Source organism: Lepus europaeus, chromosome 20 (assembly GCF_033115175.1).
Source record: "Lepus europaeus isolate LE1 chromosome 20, mLepTim1.pri, whole genome shotgun sequence".
NCBI classification, from domain to species: Eukaryota; Metazoa; Chordata; class Mammalia; order Lagomorpha; family Leporidae; genus Lepus; species Lepus europaeus.
In genome coordinates, this window is record NC_084846.1 from 28,397,452 (window position 1) to 28,410,524 (window position 13,073).

At 50.1% G+C, this 13,073-nt stretch overlaps 1 protein-coding gene across 5 annotated transcripts in view; it reads left to right on the top strand.

The window, feature by feature from the left end:
- Window positions 1–6,619: 6,619 nt before the first annotated feature.
- PALS2 (protein associated with LIN7 2, MAGUK p55 family member) overlaps window positions 6,620–13,073 on the top strand; it is a 121,124-nt gene continuing 114,670 nt past the window's right edge. For 2 of the 5 annotated variants that reach the window (XM_062178148.1, XM_062178150.1), the window contains exons 1-2: window positions 6,620–6,777; window positions 7,990–8,111. The gene's annotated coding sequence lies outside the window, so the exon portion shown is untranslated. Of the gene's footprint in view, window positions 6,778–7,276; window positions 7,293–7,989; window positions 8,112–13,073 lie in introns of those variants that run through there. The other 3 variants (XM_062178151.1, XM_062178152.1, XM_062178149.1) reach the window with 2 other exon arrangements.

Here is a 13,073-nt window from a genome sequence, read left to right on the forward strand (position 1 = left end):
CATCCCATATGGCAACCAATTCAAGTCCCAGCTGCCCTGCAGCTACAACTGGGAGATCAGCGGAAGATGTCCTGGTGCTTGGGCCCCTGCACCCAGAGACCTAGACGAAGCTCCCTGGCTCCTGGCTTTGGCCTGGCCCGGCCCAGCCCTGACTGTTGCAGCCATTTGGGGAGTGAACCAGCAGATCTCTCTCTCTCTCTCTTTCTCCCCCCTCCCCCTTCTGCTTCTCTAACTCTACTTTTCAAATAAATAAATTCAACTATAACTTGCATATTCAGGAATAAGCCTTCAATTATTATTAGCAACATGTTTTTATTAATTTGTCTTGATTATAGAAGTTCATCAACTAATAACTTTATCTGTTTCAATAACGAACACCTACTATGTGCAGTCCTAGGTCATGCACTGCAGACATTCCTGTACACAGCATTCTGGGCTCTTTCCTGCAAGCAAGATGAAGCAGAACAAGGAAGTGGTCAGCTTTGCAAAAACCCAAAGGAGACCAATTCCCTCTATCTGGGATGGGGCAGAAAAGGTTTCATAGAAATGGAGAGAGTCTGGCCGGCGCCGTGGCTTAACAGCCTAATCCTCCGCCTTGCAGCGCCGGCACACCGGGTTCTAGCCCCAGTTGGGGCGCCGGATTCTACCCTGGTTGCCCCTATTCCAGGCCAGCTCTCTGCTATGGCCCGGGAAGGCAGTGGAGGATGGCCCAAGTGCTTGGGCCCTGCACCCCCATGGGAGACCAGGAGAAGCACCTGGCTCCTGGCTTCGGATCAGCAAGATGTGCAGGCCGCAGCGGCCATTGGAGGGTGAACCAACGGCAAAAAGGAAGACCTTTCTCTCTGTCTCTCTCTCTCTCACTATCCACTCTGCCTGTCAAAAAAAAAGAAAAAAAGAAAGAAATGGAGAGTGTGGATAGGCATCATAACTTGGATTTTGACCAGTAGGGATGGGGTAAGGCATTCCTGAAAAAAATCAAGGCATAGAAATATATACGACTGACTGAGATATCCAAATAGAAAAGCCTTGAGTGTCATTGTGAATGACCTGGAGAATGAAGTTCCACGGGCAGTGAGGAGACAGGGACAACATGGCTGACATCAGGCAGTCAGGGCAGATGGGGCCCCACAGTGGGGAGATGAGCTAGGAGACTCTGTAGGGCCAGAGGAGATGGACACCAAATCCATTGCTGTGACCTTGCAAAGGTGACTGTCAAAGGACCTGGGTGCAGGCTAAGTGTCTGGCAGGGAGAGGGTAAAAGGAGGAGAAGGCAAGGGAGAGGCCCAGGAAAGCAGCAGGTGGCATGGATTAGGGTAGCCAGAGCATGAACTTAAGCTTGTGAACGGAAGCTGTGAGTGGCTTATCTAGATGGAGATATTCAGCAGGGAGTTGCAAGCATGCCTCAAGGGAGACTAGATACAGTTGTAGAAGCATCGGTGCCACAGTGCTAAGGGCCCATGAGATTCTGGACTGAAGTAGTGCCCCCTGCTCTTTCTGTTCTTGCTCCTCAAAATCCTGTTGGGTTCTTAGTTGAACATTTTTGTCTAGGAAGTGGGAGATTTCACAGTAAGGCCAGAAGTCAGGGATGGAACAGCCAGAAAAGTAGGATCTCTCAGGTTGTAGGGTATCAGGGAGGCTGAAGGAAAGGAGAGGTTTAAAAAGTGGGGGTGTTGGGAGTGTCGACTTTCACAAACACAGTAGAAAGTTCGAATTGCATGAGCATTAAGTAAAGACCCTTCTCCCATAATTCCTTGTGTTCCACTCAATGATTGCTCAAGATAATTTAGAGATGCCTGTCTAAATATTGACGAGTTATTTTGATTGCTTGGTATTATCCACTATTAGGTGGGGCCTACCTGACATTGATATATCTTATTCTCAGCAATGAATGGGTGCATGCATAAACACCTAAATGTCAATTGCAATGATGTGGAGTGACTTTAGTAGACAGGTGGTGGTGGAAGCCAAATTTTTACCATAAATGAATGGTTAGGAGAGTCAGAGGCACACACTGAAATGCAGCTTTTCTAAGAAAACACTGTATAACCACAAATACTTAAATTCTTACAATGGTTGGATATAATTGCAAGGAAGAAAATCACCTGCCATTGTGTTGAGGACTATTCTTTCAGAGAGCTGGTCTAGAGGAGAAAGTTCTGCTAAGAATCACATTTCTGTTTATTTTGAGATTGTCTGTTGACCCGATGGGACTTTGGGGAGATTTAGATTACAAGAAAAGCCTCTGACAGTTATCTATGCAAGCTAGATTAAAACAATATTATACACTGCAAACTGTGCCTCCAAGGTTTGTAAACCAGTGCCAGTTGGAAGGCTCGGAGATTTTGGTACAGTGATCTTCAGGCAGCCAGGTGAGACTTATCTGGAAAAGCTTTAGGAAGGAGATAAATTTAAGCTGTTTTGAAAGGGGACTATTCTAGTCAATTGGCAAAGAGTCTTAAGGCACAGGATTAAGTATTTTAATTTGACTACTCAAGATAATTTGGAGCTGCCCCAGTATTCTGAAAAGACTTGGTATAAATGTTGTCTGGAAGATGATTCATTTCCGGAGTTCTTAACCTGGCTGCCTATCAGCGTATTAGAATTACCTGGAAAGCTCTGACAGATCCTGGAGCCCAGGCTGTGCTCAGAACCAATTAAATAGAAGAAGGGGACCCAAGTGTCAGTTTTTTTTTTTTTTTTTTTTTTAGTTCTCTGGAGGATTCCTATCAACAGCCTAAATTGAGAAACACTGCCCTGAGTGTAAGGGTAAATTGCAAGCAGGCAAAAGAGAGGCTAGAATTAGAAAGGTTAGCAAAGAGGCTGGAAAATGGAGTCTGACCTAGCTTTATAAACAGAGATGAAAGGGGTGAAGCTAAATAAAGTGTTCTGGAGGAAAAGTTGGTTGGACTTCATGCTGCATGCCAGGTGCAATGTTTCATGAAGCTCTCCCCTAGCAGTGTAGTCGCCCTTATTAAGAAAATGAGCAGAGAGGATGCTACTGCTACAAGTGAGGGGCTCTACATTAGGATCCCTTATCCAAAATGCTTGGAACAAGAGGGCTTCCAAATTTGGATTTTGTAGTATTTGCAAATACGTAAGGAGGTACCTTGGGGATGGGACCCAATTCTAAAAGCAAAATGCATGTATGCTTCCTATTTACCTTATACACATAGCCTGAAGGCCATGTTGTATAACATTTCTGGTGTACCTGTGTTTTGATGGGGACCTGTTATGTGAGGACAGGTATATAATTTTCCACTTGTGGTGTCATGTCAGGGGTCAGTGAATTTTGAATTTTGGAACATTTCAGATTTTGGATTTTTGGGTTGGGGATGCTCAACCTGTATCAGCAAAATTTTCCATTTCTGTAGCAGAAAAGCAGGTCGGAAGAGAAAACACAATAATATTAAAAGTATGCAAACTCTTCTTTATATGTATTCTAATTTTTATTTATTTTCATTTGAAAGGCAGAGAGTTGGAGACGGAGGCAGAGAGAGTGAAAGATCTCCCATTTGCTGATTCAGTCTCCAAATGCCTGCAACATCCAGGGCTGGGCCAGGCCAAAGCCAGGAGCCAGGGTCTACATTAGCAGGAATCAGAATCAGGATCAGAGCTGGGACTGGAACTCCGGCATTCCAATATGGGATACGGGCATCCCAAGTGACACCATAGCTCCTATGTCAAATTCTCACCCCTCTTGTTTATATTTGAAAAAGGAAGTAAAAGCCAGCCACGGCTGCTCCTGAATTAAGAATGAAAATTCAAATTTTAAGCTGAGTTCTGGTTAGGAGCTATCAGACTGTGGTAAAATTATGATCCCTTTAAAGTAACCTTGAAAGAAATGAAAAGTCAGACCATTCGGAACACGGAAGAGAAAGCCTCACCATCATTTTCAATCATAACGTTCTCCTCCTCGGGAGTGAAGAATTTGTAACCAGCATGGGAAATGGATGGGCGGTGTCTCAGAAATGATGGCCTCACAGAAGATGGTCTGGTGAGCAATGGTGGGAGCTGCAGTGTGCAAACTAGACGCCATGAAATTTATTCTGGCAAGTCCCACCTTTGAAGTTTAGAGGCAGGGCAAGATGTCATAAGGTGGGGCTATTATTTATGTCAAGTGGTGCTTTATAATATAACCTGTATATGAGTACTTGATAAAATATAGATAGGAAAAGAGAAACTTTACTGGCAAGAGCTTCCTGCAAGGAGGTGATTGAAGATATTTATTGGAGCAAAATCATTTTCTGACTCCAAGGATGACGCTGGGTCTCATAACAGTCATATGCCTTCATGATTTATTTTTAAAGTTTGTATTTATGTACTTGAAACCCAGAGGGGAAGAGAGAAGGGAAGGGCGAGGGGGAAGAGGAGGGCAAGGGGAGGGCGAGGGAAGGAAGGGGAGAGAGAGAGAGAGAGAGAGAGAGAGAGAGAGAGAGAGAGATTCCATCTGCTGATTCACTCCCCAAATGCCTGCAACACCAACAGCCTGGGGTGGGCCAGGCCCAAGCCAGGAGCCAGGAACCCAATCCAAGTCTCCCACGTGGGTGGCAGGAACCCACCTGTTGGACCATCATCTGCTGCTTCCTGGGGTGTTCACTAGCAGGAACCTGGAATTGGGAGTGGAGCCAGGACTTGAACCCAGCCACTCCAATATGGGATGTGGGTTTCCCAGGCCGTGTTTTAACCGCTGCACCAAACACCTGCCCTTACTATCATGATTTAGAGAACAAACGTACATGAATACTTATTCCTACCTGCTTGCCTCAGTGCCTGGTTCTGTGGTACACACCAGACAAGGGGGTTGGCCAGGGCTGGTTCCCGAAAATCAGGTAAGTCTCCATGTTGTGATTTGAGGGGCAGGGACTCCCCAAGTCCTCCTTCCCCCATACTCTCTCAGCAAACTTGATCCTACTTGCAGGGAGTGGGGTGGAGTAGCAGGCCAGGCCATTGTTTCCCAAAGCTTCTTGAGAAAATCAGAGTGAACCGTAAATGATCAGTAACCTGCTCGGAAATGGGGTTCACCCCACTCCACCCCAGAGGAGCTCCGGGCAAATACACCAGGAAGGTAGGAGGAGCTGCAGCCGGGTGGGAGTCAGAAGGAAGAGATCCAAGTTCACTGTCTGGGGTTTCTGGAAAGATCTATGCAAAACCTGAGAAACAAAACCTCAGCCTTCTGCTCTGCTTCCACCTTGCCTGGGGCCGGCTGGGCCTCCCTTCATCCAGCAGCCCCAAGCGACGGTGCGTGCGAGCCACACGCACGGGCACAGTCAAGTCCCCTAAACGCTGCCAATTTCACTGGCACAGGTTTGCTGTTCCAGGAAAGCAGGTTCTCAATGAACACTCGGCCCAGTCCCCCTACGAGTGTCGGTTTGCAAAATTAATGATGCTGATGGAAAAGCAAATTAATCTCTGGTGCTTGGCTGATGCTAAAGACAGAAATCACTGTTTCGGGGGCACCGGGCCTTCTTCATACAGCTCAGCCGTCGTCTCTGCTCCCTGCCTTCCACGAGGAGAGGAGACCTCGCAAGCCAGCACTCCACCTGCAAGCGCAGAGGGCCGCGCTTCGCTCACTCTGCACACGCGGGTCACGCGCGCGGCGGGAGACGGCCAGGCAAGGGGACCACCTGGGCCCTCCGTCAGGAGTGCAGTGTCACCTGGGCCTTCTGCCTTCCTGGTTTGAAGAGTCTGCAGGAGCCCTTCCCCTTCCGTGACATCTCAGCGGCTTTCCCCCCAAGGCCCCCGCGTCAGGCCTGGGGCTTCCCAGGCGTCTTCCTAGGGGACGGGAAGTTCTCCGGCCGCCGGGCCGCGGTTTTCTGGACGGTAGCCTGTGCCGCACCGCAGCGCTAGCTTCCTGTCAGCCCTCGGGCGACTCCCGCACTCCTGTCAGAACGCGCCCTCCGCGGTCCCCAGGCCGGGGCGCGGCGCATCCTCCGCGGTCGCGCTCCGGGAACGCTAGGGACCGAGCTCGCGGCCGCGCCCCGCAGCGCCCCGCAGCCGGGGTGCGTCCGTGTCCGCGGGGCGAACCCTAACCCCGCTGGCTGGGCCTCTGAGAGAAACTGCACCAAGGGCACAGCCAGCGCCGCGCCCTGCCGAGTCCACGTGGGGCGGCCGGGGGCGCCTGTGCCTCCAGCTCTGGGATTCCTTTGTGCCTCGAGGCTGGGCTCCGGGACCGTGAACGCTCCCCACGGCAAGGCGAGGCACCGCCTTTACGCCCCCCGAGTAGCGGCCGGTAGCCGGTAAACGCGGAGGGACAGCCGCGGGCTCGCTCTGGAAGCCCCGGCGTGGACCGGAGCTGGTCCGCCCCCTCCTCGGCGCGGGCCTCCGTGCCGGGCCCCGCAGCGCCACGACCAGGCGGCTCTGGCGCGCCGGGCGCTCGCAGTGGGGCGGGGTGGGGGGGGCTCCACCTGGCTGCCGCGCGGGGCCCAGGGGCGGGGCCCGGCTTCCCTGCGGCGGCGGCGGCGCCCCCTCGCGCCCGAGCGCGCGCGTCCCGGTCTCCGGCGCACGCGCGGGGCCGGGAGGGAGCGCGCCCCGGCGGCGGCGGCGGCGGCAGGAGGAGGAGGAGGAGGAGGGGCGGCGCGGCTGAGTGGAGGCTGGCGGCGCGCGCGCTGGTGGCGGCGACCCGAGCCGGAGCAGCCGAGGGGAGCGAGGGAGGAGGCGGGGGCAGTGAGAGCCGCCGTTTCCCGTTCCCAACTACGAGCCCGAGTTTGTCCATGGGGCTGCTCGGCGGCGCCTGCGGCTGAGGGAGAGCAGCGGCGGAGGCGGCCGAGGTGCGAGCCGGTGAGTTGCCGGGGCCCCCACGCCGCTCGGGTAACGGTCTCGCCGTGCGGCGGGCCGGCCGGGGGCCCCCCTGTTGCTCCTCGCGCGCGCCACGCGGGGACCCTGGCCCGCCCCGCCCCTTGGCACTTGGGCGCCCGGGGGGACCCTGGGGACCCCGAGGACCAGGGGCAGGGCGCCGGGCAGGCGGAGGCGGCGCGGCGGGGTAGGCGGCTCGCTGGTCCCAGCCGGGCCCGGTCCGCGCCGGAGGGGCGCGCTCGGCCGGGTCCCCGACTCCCGGGCTGCGGGCGGGCCGGAGCGCGGCAACGTGTCCGGCCCGTGCTGCTGGCCGCCGCGCCCTGCGCTCCCCCACGCGCTCCCCGGCGCGGCCCCGGCCCGGGGCTGGGGCTGCGGGCGCGGGGCCCCTCCCGGCGCAGGGCTCGGGTGCCCGCACCTCTGCGGCGCGGGCGGCCTTTAGAGCAGGAATGGAGGAGGAGAGCGGCTCCGAGGGGCGGCGTGGCCGAGCTGACACCTTCGGGGTAAGCCCCGAGAGGGGGCGACTCCGCCGGCTTTTCTGGCTCGCTCCCCCCGGCACGGAATTCCCGAGGGGTGGGGGGAGGCTTTTCGGCAACTCCGGCCGCTACTTCCCGAGGCACGGGACTCGAGTTGTTGGGCCAAGTGCTCGTGGGCCGAGCACACGCTGCTGCTCCGGGGGCGTGCGCCGCGGAGATCCGCTCTCCGAGCCAGGCTGCACCGAGCTGGAACCGGAAAGGTGGCCGGGGCTTTGGGGGGGGGGGGAGTGGGGTGGGCTAGAGGGCCAGGAAGGAGCCGATGGAGGGGGTCCTGCCGTGTGGTGCCTGGACGTGGATCGGTGGGTGGGTTTTTTTTTTTTTTTTTTTTTTTTTTTTTTTTTTTGCGGAAGGACTTTGGAACACTTAATTGGGAGTTTTCTGCTCAACCCTGCCAGCTCCGGGGATTGCAGCTGGAGATCACAGCCATTAAACTTCCGTCAGTTGGAGCGTGCATTTGTGTCGGTGCAGGTGGGTGGGAGGGTGGGCGAGGCGGGGAGGAGAATGGGAGACTGACGGGGAGGCTCAGAAAATTCTCCGCGTTACTTGCAAGCAGCCGGTTAAGGTCAGGCTAACCAACCACGTTTCGCTCTTTTCCTACGCCTTGTGGGGGATTGTTGGAATTTGACTTGATGCTTGGTGAATTGGTCTCCTTGTTGTAATATAGCCGAGAACATTTGGGATGCGTTCAGGCGCTCTCCAGTGAAGTGATTTTTGCAGCCATTTCTTCGCGTGGAATCTTGGAAGCGCTCGTTCGGAAACTTGCATCGGGGGAACACACCGCGAGAGGTAACTGTTACTAACGCAGAAAGAGTTTCAGCGCCTTACGTGTCAGCCCCAGACCCGGGCGAGCACTAGGTGGCTGTTAGGCGACAAGATGCCGCCAGGCCTGGCTACCGTTACGCTTTCTGAGGCCTTATTAGCGGAAACAAGCAACTTTGGGGAATTGTGTCATTTTGAGGTCATTTGTATCTTGAGTGTGTCATACACTTCAGTGCGCATTTAAGTCCATGTTGGCACAATGTGCTCCTCTTTAAGGCCCGTGTGTCTTTGATTCTAGACTAGGGTTACATAATACACAAATGGTAACATTTGGAATTGCTCTATTTTGTCCTGTAGTGATTGCACACCGTTTGGGGGGTGGGGTGGGGGGATGGTGTCTATTTGTCCTTTTCTTATGCCTCTGAGACCTTTTTCCACCCGGATGGCAACATGAGTTATTTTGCAGTCTAGGTTAAAGCAACACTGGACAAATCAAAATGTTTAAGTAATCTAGTAGCTCTGCACAGGCAGATTTTTTTTTGGGGGGGGGGTTGGTTTTGCTTTAGGCCAACTGTTGGATTTTTTAAAATGAATCTCATTTTTCTTAAACAATTGAGGGAGAATTTTGCTTTTTTCGAAGACTCATTTGAGTCTGAAATTGTTCCAAAAGACTACCCAACCTGTTTTCTGCCTCTCTACTTCTCCTTTTAGCTTGGGATAACCGAGAAAATCGTAATTGTACCACTCTGCACGTGGTACCTTTTTAAAAATTTAAAATTTAAGTTGTGCATTTGACCCTCTGTGTCCTTTGCCATTTAATAATAGATGGTCAGAAGAAGATGGCAGCTGTTTGAATTCAATGCCCTTTTGCATATTTGACATCCAAGCTTTAAGTAGGGGTATAATCAGCAAATTATTGCTGAGTTGCAAAAAAATTGTAGGGTTAGTGCTGGGCAAAGGCTATCTAGTTATAAAAATGCCAGGAAAATGAGTATTCAGAGAATCCAGAAAATCCATTTGTTCTTTTGACATAACTTGCTGTACTGTAAATTACTGGGTTCTAGGTGACTTTTGAAAAAGATCATTTTGTCAATTATACGTGAGCTGTGAAACACTGATAATCTTCCTTCCCAGAGTTGCTCATTTTGCTCAATGACTAAAGCTGTGTCAGAGCTCCACTCCAGCTAAGTGTAGTTGACTTGCAAGGGACCTGCTGCTCTTTATCCCAGCAGAAGGAACACCTGCCCATTTGGGGCTATTGTCAGTTACTTGTTAGGGATTATATTCAGAAAAGTCAGGCTGGTTTTGTTTCGGCTGTAGGTTCTTTCCTTCTGAAAGTAGTCTTCACATTGATAAATACTGTGTCGAGAAGCAGAGAATCACAGGAGCTCTCTACTGCTATGGTGTTAGTACTGAATTAAGGATTTTATTTTGGTGTTGTGGGGCCAGTTTTTCTTAGAGTATTTTGGTCAGTCTCGCAGAAGCTGCAGTGATTCCTGCTTTGCCATTCTTTGTGTGACCACTGGGGGGAGACTTGACTTTTCAGCTTGACCACAAATCCATCCTCCCCTACATTGGCTGCTAATCATCCCGAGCAATTTGCCAAACTGCTGGAACGTGTGCTAAGGTCGATGCACCTGGCCGGCCAGCGCTGCAGCTCACTAGGCTAATCCTCCCCTGTGGCGCCGGCACCCCAGGTTCTAGTCCCGGTTGGGGCGCCGGATTCTGTCCTGTTGCTCCTCTTCCAGTCCAGCTCTCTACTGTGGCCCGGGAATGCAGTGGAGGATGGCCCACGTGCTTGGGCCCTGCACCCACGTGGGAGACCAGGAGGAAGCAACTGGCTCCTGGCTTCGGATCGGCACAGCGCGCTGGCTGTAGCGGCCACTTAGGGGATGAACCAACTGAAGGAAGACCTTTCTCTCTGTCTCTCACTGTCTAACTCTGCCTGTCAAAAAAAAAAAAAAAAAAAAAACAAAAAAACGATGCGCTCAGAATCAAGTCTTCATCAAGGTGTTGAATGACTTTTTCTTCTTTAACTCACAAAGTACCTCTCTTTGTCGGCTGTTATTAACAGTCTGCTTTCTGGTCCCCAGTTAAGTGGGCAGGAGATGAGCTCCGTGAATACATTGTAGCTTTCAAATTTCTGACTTGCCTGACATTAATCCTAGAAACAGCGCAGGCTTTATGGCTGGCTTAGTGTACACAGATAGTAGTGTCTGTAAGGGTCTGGAGCATCCCCCACTCTTCCCTGAGGGATACTATATCCAAACCTTTAAGCAGATTGGGCTCCTCTTTTCCAAAGCTTTCAGGGAGATGTCGAAGCATCCCCTGTAGCTAGTTTTCATGTTCAGTTCCCTGTGGAGAGGAAGTTCTTCCTTTTTCCTCGTCATCGAGGTAAAGTGGAAGCTCACACTTGTTAAGATGCAGTTACTCTTACTAGGTACAATGAAGTCAGAAGTCTGGTTCCTTGTTTTTCTTTCTTTCTTTTTTTAAAAGTCATCTTTTAAGATGATTTCGCTTTTGTCCTAAAGAGTTTGGGGTGGGGGGTTAAATGTACCAAAAGAGATACTTTCTGTTTAGGAAAATGTTCATTCTTGTCCAACTTCAGGATTGTGTTCAACACTTGGGGATGGTCTTTTCCAAAGGCCTGTGTATTAGCGTTGTTACTGATTTAAGGTGAAATGAGAATGAAAGGTCATACAATGAATTTTTCATCAAACTCAGTTATTTTCAAATCCTTTCTACTGCCTACCAGCCCCTGTGCACGACCTGATGGCAGCTTGCGTCACCCACTTGCTTTCGCTCTGAGATCTGTCATTCTTTGGCAGTCTTTACCACCCCCTTTTTACTGTATTCCATCTACACCGCCAGTCATCCTGTTCCTCGTGAATCCCATTTCTTTGTCCTGCCTTCAGGCTGTTGCCTTCTCTGTCCCTCAGTGGAACTCTGTTCCCACATCCCTCCGTGGCTCACTTTTCGGTTCAAATACCACTTTTACGGACAAGCATTACTGTCTAACCGCCCTTCTAGATGGTACCTTCATCCCCCACTCTGTCCTGCTGCTCTTTTTGTTTAAAGTTTTCTGCAAAGCTTTTTCATTCTCTGGATTTCTGTGTTTTGTAATCAGTATACTCTGATTAGAATGCCCCATTCAACTTACCTCTTTTGTTCAACACTCTGTTTCCTGGCACAAAGCTGTCATTAAATAAGCAATCCTTCTTAAAGATCTGTGGTTACGCCCTTCCTGAGATGTTGGTGTTAAAATACACCTTTAGAAAATAAGAGGAGTGGGTAGTTAGGAAGAGCCCGCTGTAACTGTATGAATAAGAGGTGGAATTTATTGTTAAGATGCATCGGACTCCGAGGGTAGGTGCTTGAGAACTGCAGTGGCAACAGGACACACTCGCTCCCTCTCTCGTCTCATTCCTCACCATGCATTTGCCTCATTCCTTCTCTGGCTGCAGGGCACCCCCCACCCCCTACCCCCACCCCCGGTTGCTCTAATGGAAAAAATGGCTGCTAGCAGCCTCTGCATTTTTGTGTTTCCACCCTAGACAACTAGTGATAGATTCATCAAAGTTTCTGTTTTTCCCTATTGAACAAACTTTGTTAGAGCTTGCTGTCACCATGTGTACTGGAATTGGGCAGACAATCCAAGTGGGTGTTCCTGTGATAATGTCATACTGAGTCACCCCCCCCCCATTTGATCTTCAAATCTGAAGATCCGAAAAGTACCGCCTTCGATATACAAAGGAAGTGACCTTTCTTTCAAGGGAGAAATGTACAGTTTGGTTAAGAAAGATAAAATATATTCATGGAGGAAAGAAATAATATATTGAGTTGATAGTGGAGGAACTGGTGAAAATATTCACTATTGCACACAGAAGACTATCTGCCCAAGTGTATAAAGCATACCTACAAAAACAATAAGAAAAAGACTAACCATCAAGTGGACAAAGATCATGAACAGATAATTCTCAGAAAAAGGAAATTCAAATGGTTCCTACGTGTATGGAAAGGCTTTCAACCTTAAGCATAATATAAAATATAAGTTGAAACTGAGGTATTATTTACATCTATTAGATGGTGGGTCAAAAAGTTTGATAATACTTTTAAAGAGAATTGCAATTAACAGGCATGTATGTTGATGATGGAAATATAAATCAATAGAATTTTTAAAGAAAGATTTATTTATTTGAAATGCAGCAGAGAGGGGGAGAGAGAGGTCTTCCATCAGATGATTCACTCCCCAAATGGCTACAGTGGCTGGAACTGAGCCAATCCAAAGCCAGGAGCATTTTTCAGGTCTTCCCATGCAGGTGCAGGGGCCTAAACACTTGGGCCATCTTCCACTGCTTTCCCAGGCCATTGCAGAGACCTGGGTTGTAAGTGAAGCAGCTGGGACTCGAACCTGTGTCCATATGGGATGCCAGCACTGCAGGCAGTGGCTTTACCTGCTAGGCCACAACACCAGCCCCAATCAATAGAATAGAAAATAAATAGAGCAAGCATAAATTGATGCAGATGTTTGTGGGAGAGTTAAGAGTTAACATACAACTTAGATGAACACCAGCTTGTATTGTTTTGTTTCTGGCTTCAGTTTCAAAACAACTCGGCCAGCAGGCCTCCCCCTTTCCTCCTGTTGAGGGAGCTGCCTTCCCAGAAACCCTTTTCCTCTCCCTGGTCCTGGTGAAGTAGTTTCTGAATCCCTGGGACTTCCATGTACTTTGTATCTTTCCCAGAGCCTAGCACTTTGTTAGCTACTTAGTATCATCTAGTGAAGATTGAACTGATGGAGTTTAGCTTATTACCTTTTTATGGACCCAGTCCATAATTTTTTGCTTTTGGAAGAAATCTTTATTGAAAGGTGATTTAGAATTTCACTTAGTCTATTTATAAATGTGCTTAAAATATTTATTAGAGTAAATGAGCAATAGAGTCAGGTTTTCTAAGTTTTGGTTTATTATATGTGATTGGGATTTTTTTCTA